This window comes from Melospiza georgiana, chromosome 1 (genome assembly GCF_028018845.1).
Source record: "Melospiza georgiana isolate bMelGeo1 chromosome 1, bMelGeo1.pri, whole genome shotgun sequence".
Classification (NCBI taxonomy): domain Eukaryota; kingdom Metazoa; phylum Chordata; class Aves; order Passeriformes; family Passerellidae; genus Melospiza; species Melospiza georgiana.
This window is the reverse complement of record NC_080430.1, coordinates 90,206,245-90,218,609: the sequence shown is the minus strand read 5'-3', so window position 1 is coordinate 90,218,609 and position 12,365 is coordinate 90,206,245. Positions and strand designations below refer to the sequence as shown.

Here is a 12,365-nt window from a genome sequence, read left to right as displayed (position 1 = left end):
AAACTGGAACAGCCTCCAAATGGAGTATGGGAAGTAAAAAACTCCCTAAATAGTTGTAAGAAGGAGTTTGATCAGTACATGAAAGGAATTATATGACATCTTGGCTGCAAAAGCAAGGGACTGAACTGCATAACCCAGAAGAATCAGTCATATCTTCTTATGAGCATGCAATTCTCTATAGGTATGTTTAAAGGGAGAAAATAAAGGTTTTAAAAATGTTATGAAAAGGCACCAGAACCCATAGAACATGATCAAAGCAAAATCTAAGAGAATCATCTAGCACTTATTTCTTAGACTTTCAAAATATTTTATTTAAGTAAGTTAGCTAAAATTTTTAAAAATACATCTTTTATTCCAGTCTAGACAGCATGACATCATCTGCTCGCATCTTATTTCTCACAGGGCTGGATACATTGCTTTTTTTCAACCCTCTCTTCTAAAGAATGGAATCCATAATGCGGTTTAGCATGTGTCTGTGTATTCCTGCATAATCTAATGTCCCCATTTAATATTTTAAAACAAATCATTGAAAAGATAACCCGTAAGACCTGGGAGCTTTCTATTTCATTCATTACAAAACATATTCTAATCTTTTCCTCCTTTTCTCTGAAGGCATTTTATTCTGAATTTACTTTTATCCTTCTATATAGTTTTTTATTGCAAGAGAAACTTGAATCATGCATTACCATTTAAAAGTAAGTGTAACATATTCTGCACATGTATGGCAGACTGCAGGTGCAGCTCTGAGATAAAAGGGGCAGAAAAATGTTTTGTTTGGGAGCCATAAACGCTGGGTTAATAAAAAGTCAGGATGGAATATGCTGGGGGCCTCTGACGGGGAGGCACATGAAGGATGTGAGATGGAAGCCTGAAGCTTCCAGCAGGACTGCTGAGCTCTGGACTCTGTCATTCATAACAGAAGGAGGTGAAGCAAGCCCCAGGTCACAGGCACTGCTCTGCACAACCCTCTGCTCATGAGGGACAGGGCAGCTGCTTGTGAGGAGTAGGAAAAATGCCCTGCTTGATCATGTAATTAAAGACTGCACAGCAGGTGTGCCCATGAATTCAATACAAAGACAACATAAATACTCTCTTTTTGTGACTTTTAAATGCTTTATTTTGCCTCTTAGATGTTTTTAGCATCTTTTTTCCTTTGCATGCAGCCATTTTAACTGCTCACTCTAAGTACTGTCCCAGGTGGCTTCTTCCTTCCATTGTGCTACCACTCCATGTCTTCCTAGCCAGACTCTCTTCTAAATAATTTATAAGTCAGAATCTCACCAGGACTTTCAGACCAAGAGCACAGATCCATCGTCAGCCTAAGTCAATTTTATGCTGCCTTTTCCTATGCCTCCCCTCCACTGTGCCTTGAGGCAGCTGTAGTGTTAATATGAGCAGTTAGTCAGATGGATCAAGGACCTGACTTGGCTAAATATTTTATTTTTTTTTATATTACCAGTTGCAGCACATTATTCAGAGGAAAGAAGGAGGATTGTGCAGAAGCAGTTGGAATTTAGACCAACTTAAGCTGATCTTGAAACTATACTTTAAACTGTCAGTGTACAGCTCCCTTTCAGCCTGCAATTTCGCCCTCTAACATTAGTTGTGCTTTCTTCCAATCCAGCCTCCAATCTCTGATATTTGTTATGTGCCTTTTATCTCACATTCTGTTAAATCTTATTAATCTCATCCCAGAGCAATGCTTTTCTCTCTTCCATCTTCTCTTAAAGACTCCCCCACACTTACCTTTTTTTTAAATTTTTGCTTATGCAGGTACTTTGTTACCCTTTCGTTTAAAAATTTCTTTGGTTCCTTATATTCTACTATCTCTCATTCTGCTTCACATTGCTTACACCTCTAGACTGTACTTGTATGTGTCACACACAAGCAAAATCTGCATGAGAGTGCAAATTTAGAACCTGCTTTTAAGATTTCAGCCTTGATGATCAAGCGTGAGTTTGCCTTTGCAATACATACTGGAAAGATCTCACAGGAGTGAAGGATCTGATATTATCCATATGGCACTGCAGATTTCACCTTCAGACTCAAAAGAATCAAAATCCTCCTCTTCCCAGATTCTTCCGTATTGCCAGGCAGGAGAATTCTGCCAATCCCAAATGCTAACACAGGCACCTATGCCCCCTCAAAATACAGCTTTAAAACTAAACTGGTGGCTAGGAACAGTCACATTTACAATTCTTTTCTAGTCTCTATCCCACATTACCACTGAAAACTAACTGTAAAAAGAGAAGGAAAATAAATTACCTTCTCCTGGTCTTTTATTTTACTATCATTGCTGCTTAATATTTTGTCTGTGCACTACAAAACTCAAGGGTGGGGTTGCTGAGATGACTAATTAGTTGATGTCTGTGACACAGAAACATAGAATGGTTTGGGTTGGAAGGGATCTTTAAGATCATCTAGTTCTAATCCTTGTGCCATGGGCTGGAATGCTCAAAGACCCATCCAACCAGGCTTCAAACACTTCCAAGGGTGGGACATCCACAACTTCTATGCATAGCCTGTTCCTGTTCCATAGCCATGCCTTACCAGTGTCTCATCTCTGACATGTAAAGAGTAACCAATGAAGTATCCACCTGCTTCTAGAATTCATAAAATATTTTTATATTAGATGAAAATCCAAATACAGACAAAATAATTTTTTGCACGTAGATGGACAACCAGAAACATAAAGCTAAAAGACTGTATTTTTTATCATACAGAATTAATATATTTAAAAGATTCCTACACTTAACATGTGCTTTATTTAGACCTCAGATTTTAGAAAGAACTCTCAATTTATTTCATTATTCATGGAATCAAGCAGTGTCGTGTTGCAGAAATCAAATGAAAGTGCCAAGGAATTTTGGTTTAGCTATGCAGACTGCCTGAAACACGAGCCATCTCATACAAGATAAGATTCTCTGAAGTAATAATAATAGATACTTCACACCTTCCCTGTTGTCAGTGTTCTACCAGCCTGTTTGGAGTCTCTCACTTAGGCAAGAAATCCTACTGAAGTTAAGAAATTATTTAACAGGAATAGGAATTGCTGAATTTAGCCATACCTCTGCTATCCTGTTTTACAGGTAGGAACAGCATCACACAAACCCCACATTCAGTGCCACTTTAGGAGATGTTTCTAAGATCTGCAATGAGAACTCCTGGGACCCTGACCATGCCTCTGTAATGGTTAAAGATAATTATCTGAAAGATAAACTTAACTTTGAACTTCCATACTTTTACAACCTAAGTGTCTTCCCATTGGATACTATAAGGCAAAATGTATAAACCTTTTCAAAAGGCACACAAATGAAACAGAACACACTTCTCCATTGATATCACAACAGGAGAAGGAACCATTCACATCCTTATTTAAGCTCTACCTTTCTGTTCCTGTTACAGCCTCAGCTGGGTTATACAAATTTGAAACCTGATCTGCTCTGAGCTGTGCCTGGAAGGTGGCCATCACAGGGCTTGGAACCAGACGATCTTTAACATCCTTTTCAATCCCAAGTCATTCTATGGTTCTATGATTCTACAAAATTTCATTAAGTTTCCGCACTGCTGATAAACACTCTGATTTTATCCAGCAAAGAAGTCCAAAGAAGCTTGGAAGAACATCATGGCCAGGTACTCACTTGTCTTCTCCTTCAGAAAGACAGGTTTTTCTGTTTATCTTTTTGTTTATCCTGAAAGGTTTTCTAACCCCATCTCAGGATCCTATTTCCTTCCCAGTTCATGTTCCCTGTCTTTCACCACATTGTCTCTGAATACTGATGTACTCAAGGTTACTGAGGCAGCCATCATTACCTAAAGATAGTGCTTGAAACTGCTAAGGCTGGCTTGTAGATGTTTTACGAATTCACCAGGTGAAAGAATGACAATGGTATGACTGGTAAGAGAATCATACAGTCACAGTGCTTTATTCTACTAGAGCTCAAAGAACTCTATCACTTTGATTTGTACAAATTTTCAAATTTTGATTGCAGATTAAAAAATCTTTATGGGAGCTGCAGATGCCTCATTATAAAAGATACTGTTGTATGTAAAGTGCCAGTATCTTTGAAACAGACTGTGCCACTATATACCTATGCTGGTTTTAACTGGGATAGAACTAATTTTCTTCACAGGAGCCAGTATGGGGCTGAGGTGTGGATCCTTCCTGGAAACAGTGGTGATAAGGCAGGGATATTTTCGTTACTGCTGATCAGCGCTGGCACAGTGTTGAGGCCTTTCCTGCCTCTCACCCCACCCCACCCCACCAGTGAGGAGGCTGGAGGTTCACAAGAAGCTGGGAGGGGACACAGCAGGGAGAGCCGACCTCAACTGATCCAAGAGATATTCCTTAGCCTACTGCACCATGTGCAGCATATAGAGCTGGGGGGAGGGATGTTCAGAATGATGATGTTTCTCTTCCCAAGTCACTGTTAGAGCAGACAGAGCCAGGCTTTCCTGGGGATGACTGAACACCTGCCAGATCAGAGGAAGTGATGAAAGAATTCTTCATTTTGTTTTTCTTGTGTGTATGGCTTTTGCTTTACCTGTTAAACTGTCTTTGGCTCAACCCATGAGTTTTTACTTTTACTCTTTGGATTCTCTGTCCCATCCTGCTGGTGGGGCAGTGAGAAAGTGGCTGTGTGGGGCTTAGTTGCCATCTGGGGTTAAACCACAACATGTCATTTAATTAATGAAATTTAATATTAACTATTATTAAATAAGAGGACTAATTTCTCATCAGACTTTTGAGGTTGGCCCTAAAACCTTGCTATAAAACTAACCACTTTTTAAAATGCACACAAAAGAGCTTGTCAAAAATTATTAATAGTAAATCCTTCTGCAACTATTTTTAAGTAAACCAAGAGCCAAATTGTAATCAAGAAATGTATAGTCCTGAGCCATCCACACCTCAAAAGGCCAAATGAATGAACTAATTAAGTATTTTTTCTGTCATTTACAGAAGACAAGCATTTTGCTCCTTTGGATTAAGTGTTCACAGCATCTAAATATATCTAATGCATAGACGAGAAAGTCAGATATTGCAAGATCCATAATCAAAATTATTGGATTCATACTCTGTTAAAAGCCTTGCAGGCTAGCAGGAATCAATAGTGCATTATGTATACCGCCCTATAAACAAAATTTAAGTTTTGTCACTGATATAATGACAGTGCTGGCACAGGTACCATCTACCAGCATGGAGCTGCAGCAGTGGATGGAGCAGGAGGAGCTGCCTCACCCCACTTTAACCTGTAATCACTTGGGCTGCTCCTAGCAGATTCTTTGGGACATGAGTGATCACTGGGACTTACAGTAAAAGTCATTCCGAAAAATGCATTCCCTTTGAATTATGTTTAAAAAGGTGTCTCTCCTCATGAGACATGAAATATCATACTTATATCAAGCAAATTCTGAGCATTTTAGCTCCAGTGCCACAGCTCTTCTTGCATTTGGTTGGAATTGGTGGAACAGTTACACTGTGCTGTCTAAAGTTAACAATAACATTCTTTCCCCATTCCTACAAACACTTTCTGCACACAAAACAATCTCCAGCCTACGCCGGCAAGTAGGGTAGAATAGCTGGATGCAAATCCAGGGAAAATTGGAGTAAATAAAAACACACCGCAAAGAAACACCGTAGCTGGAGACCCCTCTCCAGAATTACCTTTCACTTGATGTCCTACAAACCATTGTCATCAGGAAGCTGTGTTAGCATTGCCAGACTGTAATCTTCCCTAACTAATAAAAAGAAAACCAAGTAGACTGATGAAGGCAAGCCGTAAGACAAAGGAGTATATCACTGTTAAGGGTGAGGGAGCGCCTTGCTCTCTTAGCCCTGAACATCTCAGCCACTGCAGCACCAGATCATCAGACCTCCTGCTTTGCAGAGAGCCACCCTCCTCCTGTCCCTGCCATGCCTGAGCACTTGTTACCTCTGACACTCATCCACATGCACCAAGAATGGGAAGGGAATTGCGAGTAGGCTCTGTTCAGCATCTGGTTCTTCAGAGTAACACATTTCTCAGGAGGAAAATACTAATTTTCTTCTATGCATAAGCAAGTACAACAGAAGAAAAATACCTATTTTATTATAAAGACCGTATTTCCAGCAGACAAAATGCAAATAAATAGTCGTCTTTGCTTAAGGTAACATCATTCATCTAAATGCGTTAAAATTACAAATATACACTCAGACGGAATCGCATAAATATATAGTAATATATAGTACCACTTTAAACTAGTAAACAAAGAGGTATCTAAAGAGAAAAATGGATTTTCAGATGCTACTGATTTTAAACGTATACTGTAATTGCATTCTGCATGGATACAGGTAAAACCACTGCACCCCAGCCCCAAAATTACCAGGCAGCCCTGTAACAGTTCTCATTTACTTTGTTTAAACTCTAAGAAAGTCTGTCATCAATACGGTTTCCTTGATAACTACACCCAAATGAAACAGCAACTTTGCCCTGCAACAAAATGTCACTGAACCTGATGGGTAGTTGCAATTTAGGACAAGACAAAATACACATGTTCTTCTTTTGTGGAACCACCACATCCACAGAATAAAAACTGCTTTGACTAAGCGTTTTAGACTCACATTGCAGAATAACAAGGTGCAATAATACAAGAAAATAATTTCAGTTGGTGAGCAGTAGAGAGAAATCCCACCTTACTTTCACAGCAATAAGATCCACAAACTTTGAGTGACTTATGAACACTCCATTATTTTATTTATAGGAGTTCACAGCTTTAAAAGACTTGTTTCAAAAACAAAACAAACAAACAAAAAAGGCTTCAGAAGTGAATAAATCCAAGGTTTGATGCCATATCCAAATCTCAAAATATAAGTTAGAGATGTTTAATCTAGGTTGGTACATGACAGAATAAGCTAAGTGTTGGTGTGTTGTCACTCATGCCAGTGGGAACAACCCCCAGATCAAACTCAACATCAACCTTACTTCAACACTGTCATGCCCAGCTGAAAGCACTCCTGTCTTTCAGTTGTCATAAAAAAACCCCAAACACAACTTGCTCTTTTTGTGTACAAACATTTTTTTTTCACCAACAGCTAAGCAACCAACTAAAGGTTCCTAGTGTGTAGATTTTGAAGTGAGCACTGCTTTTCCTGAAGCAGTTAAAGGACATTGGGAGAATTCTCTTTAAAAGCTCCTGAGAAAAACAATGTTAAGAGTTTTCCATTTCCTGATATATTTTAGTGTTGTTGTGGTAAAAGATAGTGTCTACCTGTAAACACACAATATGCACCTACAGTAAAATCTAAACAAAACAAAATCTGCTGTCAATAGCATCCTTTGGAAATATCCTAAATCCTGATATGGTGAGATAAAAAACCATGAAGAGTGCTGATCACAGGTAACTCCTGGTGACTTCAGGAGGAGTAGTGGATATTTCAGTGGATTAAAATGAGGTGGCACGATTTTTATCTGCAGAACAAGAACTGTTCTGTGCTACATGCGATTTTAACAGCAAACTCTATCAAACCAGAAAAATTGTATCACATTGTAGTGCTTACCAAAAAAATATGTTTAGCCAGCAGTCAGGGTTCAGCAGAACCGCAGATGACAAGCTAACATGCATCACCCATATTTATTTATCTAAACTGCCAGTGCACTGTGCTCGTTTTCCATCCCTTTTTCTTACCCTGCATCCCTTCAGGAATGATGTACACAGCACATCAGGTGTCTCTCCCCTCACAGCTATCAAGCATCAGGAATGTCACATCTCACTCAAAGCAGGCTTCCCACTTTCACAATCAGCCAGCCACAGCAGAAAAAAAAAATTCCAAGGCAAACTTGTGTAAAATATTTTAATTTTGGCTAACAAGAAATGATGAAATGTCCCTTGATAGCACAAGACTATTTCCATGACTGCTCATTTTTACTGAGTGCTATCTATGCAGCACGAGGAAAGACAGGATATTTTGGAATTGCATTAACTAGACAGGAAACATTAATGTTCCTGTACCCATTAAGGCCTCCAAACATAGATCACAACAACCATTTTAGCTCGTTTGTAAACTTTTAGATACAAAAATGATTCAACCTGTTAGAAAACCATGTATACCAAGTGCTCTTTCACTTTGTATTTGTATTTTATAAGTAAATTCAGGTCTCACAGCCAGACAAGTGTTAATACTTTTGAGCTAATATCTGAAACTGTGTACCATTGTGAAGCCAGTTTTCCTTACAAGTTCTTAAGCAAAATCGCCGCTTGTTTTGAAACAAACAAGAGAGATGTGAAAAATCCATGAAAAAGAGCTAGAGGGTGTTATTTTGTTTCATATTAAGTGACACTTGGCAAATGGCACCCTGCAAGTTATGCCTTAACACCTTGTTAAAATGCAACTAAAATCTATATTACCCGCTTCATACACAAAGGTAAAATACATAATTGAAGGCACACTAAAAGACTTGGGGGAAATCCATGAAACATATAAATTACTTGATTGCCTCTGAATAATAAATCGTTCCCCAGCAATTTGTAATAGACTGTTTTACCATAAAAGCACATTTCTGCACTCAATAGGCACAGTTTTCTGAAGAATGAAAAACAGTCTAAAACAACTTTGGAAGTGGGAAGTAAGCTGGACTCCAATGGTCCTGCTGGCTGACCAAACCGATAATGTTTCACGTCTCTTTTTCTCACTGAACACTAATATGTAACAGCAAACGATCCATTTGCTCTGGATCACAACTCTTATTTTCCCCACTCATCCCTGGAATAACACTGTCTCGGGCTGCTGGAGGAACAGAAATGCTATCCCTCCTCATTAGCTGTAAAGTTTTCCTTTCCTGCCCTCCTCTACTGAGAAGCCAGGAGAGGAATGGGAGCCATCACCTTGAAGGTGCCAGCAATGATCTATGGAAAGATCTTCTGGAGCACAGGGGACTGAACTCTGTGGAGAGCTCTGTAGCTTTCCTGCATCCCTGACCAGCTTCTCCCTCAGCAGCCCCTGCTGTGCTCCTCGCTCCATGTTCAGGAACTGTTTGGTGGCTTTAACACTCATCACCCCAGGAAGACGAAATACAAATGCACTTTGCACACTCACCCACACGCTCACTCGCTCTCAAGACACACGTGCACACACACACAGAGCTCCCTTGGCACTACATGCAATTCATTCCAAGTCCCCTGTGTATTGCTTCAAAACAGAAACCAAGCATACACACAGAAAGAAAAACAAAAAAAAAAACCAAAAAAACCCCAACAACCCAAAAAAACCCACCCACCACCAAATCCCAACCAAACATCCCACCAAAATAAAATAAAATAAAAAAACCAAACAAATAAACGACACAGCAAGGAGGAGGGAATGAGGAAGGGAGTGGGGGGTAGGACGAAAGGTAAAGGAGAAGCTTGTTGTTTTTTTTTTTTCCTGCTGTTGCTGTGGCTCCCAAGCATGCAGCGCTAAGGAAGAGTAGTTCCCCACTTTCATCAGCTAGCTACATCCTTGGGATAAAAGGGAGCAGTCCGGAATGATGCTGAGGCTGCAGAAGGCAAAATAAGGCTTTGCCTGACTCCCCGTGAAATTCTCTCCTCCACATCCCCTCCTCCCTAAAACCTGCCCTAAATGGGGAAAAAAGCAAAACAAACAACAAAAAAAGGAAAAAGAAACGAAATCAAAATACCAAAAAAACAACCAAAACCAAAAAGAAAAAACAAAACCAACACACAAGGAAAAAAGTGATGAAAAGACACAACTCACCTTAACAAGGGGTGTTGGATGGGGTCAGAGAGGAGGAAGGGTATAAAAAGATCTATTTTTAGCAGAGGTTGTGATAGTATTGAAACACACAGACACAGGGTTTGGAAGCAGGGAGAAGAGTATAAAAAATGAGGGGAAGAGAAATTATCAAGAACGTGTAAGTCAGTCTGGCAGGAGAGAGGAGAATCCCCAAGAAAAAAAAAAATTAAAAGAAAAAATAAATTTAAAAAAACACCCCAAAAAACAACCACCAAAAGCCGAGAGGAGAAGGAGGGAGAGCGTGGCGGTGCCGGGGTTGTGTTTTGTTTCTCTTCGCTGGGGGCGGGCGGAGGCGGCGGGGCGGGGGTGTGGGGGGTGCTCTGTTCGCGCTTTCGCCGAGGGCCCCTCGCTGCCTCCCCGCGGGGCTCCGGGCGGCTCCGGCCGGCCGCGCTCGCTCCTCGCCCGGCTCCGGCGGCTGCGGCGGGCGCGGCGCTCCCGCGGCTCGCTGGGGCTCTGCAGCCGCGTTCACGCCGCCGCCGCCGCTCCTCGGCCACCCCCGCGCCCGCGCTCCCGCCGCCGCCGCCCGCGGGCGCCCCCCGCCGCCAGCGCTGAGGGCCGGGGCGCTGAGGGCCGCGCCGGGGCGCGCCGGGCGGGCGGGACGGCGGCGGGGCGGGGGCTGTGCCTCCCCGCGGCCGTGCCGAGCCGAGCCGAGCCGCTGCGCCGGGAGCAGTGCCCGTGCGGGGCCGGGGGAACCGCGGTGCCCGCCCGCGGGATCCGTGCGGGACCCGGGCTCGCCCTCCGGGCCGCGGTGCCCCCCTCCCGCGGCGCCCGGCGGGGAAAGGGAGCTCAGGGCTGGGGAGCGAAAGTTGGGCATGCTGAAGGGCAGCCGGCGTTTTGACAGCTGAACGCCGCTTATCTATCAGCGATCGCTCGGTGTCGTTGGGGAGAGCATCTGTAAGAGCCGGGAGCTGAGGACTGCGCTCATTCGTATCAAAAGTAGTAAAACCGCGTTCAGCCGTGCCTTTAACGCGGAAGCGTGGCTCACAGAGAGCGACGCCAGCAGATGATTTTCCTTCCTGGTCCAAATGGAAGCTACTCGCAGCATTCTGCTGATGAGGACCATCGGCGGGTCACATTTATCTCAAACAGCTGACAGAATCCAGAAAACATGTACATGTCACTGAAGGAAGATTTTTACCGGACTTGATGCCCTCAGGAGTACTTTGTAACTAAAAATAAATCCTGTTAAAGTTGTTTTTAAGCAGATAAATATTAAAAAAAAACCCCAAAACTTTGGTCACCTTTTTACATTTTCATTCCTTAGACTGAATGAAATAGAAAAGAACCAAAAAAAAAAAAAAAAAGAGAACTTCAGTGCAGATAAGTGAATGAGCTTCTAAAAGTACTTTATTTCTATCTACAGCACTATTAGAAACTGCAAGGAAATATGTCTGTTTATGACTTGTGATTTTGAATTGGCATTGCCCCATAAATAATGAGAGCAAATGCAGACCAAGCTGTTGGATCCACAACCTGCAACTGATCTACAAGCTGTGCTTCAGCACCACTGCTGCACTGAGATAAGCATATGTAGTAAATAGTAGAAGGATATGCTCCAATATGCAAACTCTGTAAGTGTGCATACTTACTCCATAAGCGCATATAGTAAATAGATGTAGTAAATAGTAAAAGGGTATGTTCCAGGATGTAAACTGATGCTAAGAACGATGCTTACTCACACTAGTGTTGGCTGTTGATAGCTGGCAGTAGATAGAGGTATCTAGAATGTGGAGGTACCAGGGTATGAAGTGGTTGCTCCTAAACCCTGTCCTGGGTACCCACCGAGAGGATGCTGTGTGAGCCAGCTGCCTGTGGGGGGTCTGCAGGCAGCCTTGATGAGCAGGTGATGGTGGCCAAATGGTGGGGAACCAAACCATCATCAAGGGATGTGGAGTGCCTAGTTTTATTTGCTGTTCAGCGTGGCTCTGGCCTCACAGGTGCCTTTGGAGCACTCCCACAGGAGCTCTCAGAAATACAGTAGTTACCTCTGTGCTCTGGCTTACCACTCACTATCAGCTGAAATAGAGGAGGAGGTAAAATATTTTGAACCCAAGTCTTGGTTAGAACCAGAATATCCTTGCTAAATAAAATAAAAAAAATACATCCTCAGAATGAACCAAAAAATTGATTATTCTGTATTTTAACTCTCTTTTTCCCCTCCAGATTAAAGGTGCTTGCTCTGGATTTACAGGAAGGAGGAACTGGAAGAATAATGAACTTTCCAAACCTCTCATATGAAATAGAAATAAAATAAGAGCTTGTAGTTACTTAAGTGAGCTTCTCAGAGGAATCAGAGGAAGAAGATCCTCTTCTGTCTTGTTGTGGGCTCAATTTCTTCCCATTTCTTCTCTGGTTTCTTCTTGCGCCAAATTGTTCAGGAGTATAAAGGATGAACCCAAGAGTTTACAGGTTTTGGACCATGTCTCCCTTTTTAAAAAAAAACTAAATATATACAAGATTATTCCTAGCCACACTAAAGGGAGTAGACATTGGAAATAAACTTTGTTATACTTTGGGTCTTGATTTCCACAATAACTAAGTTGGGAAAACATTTTATACGTTAAAGTGAGGGTAATGTTTTGTACATTTTGCTAGT

General features: G+C 41.8%; 1 protein-coding gene across 12 annotated transcripts in view; it reads right to left on the bottom strand.

The window, feature by feature from the left end:
* LOC131092157 (poly(rC)-binding protein 3-like) overlaps positions 1 to 10,066 on the bottom strand; it is a 495,350-nt gene extending 485,284 nt beyond the window's left edge. For all 12 annotated transcript variants that reach the window (XM_058038809.1, XM_058038838.1, XM_058038846.1 and 9 more), the window contains exon 1: positions 9,731 to 10,066. The gene's annotated coding sequence lies outside the window, so the exon portion shown is untranslated. The remainder of the gene's footprint in view (positions 1 to 9,730) is intronic.
* Between the last annotated feature and the right edge of the window lie 2,299 nt (positions 10,067 to 12,365).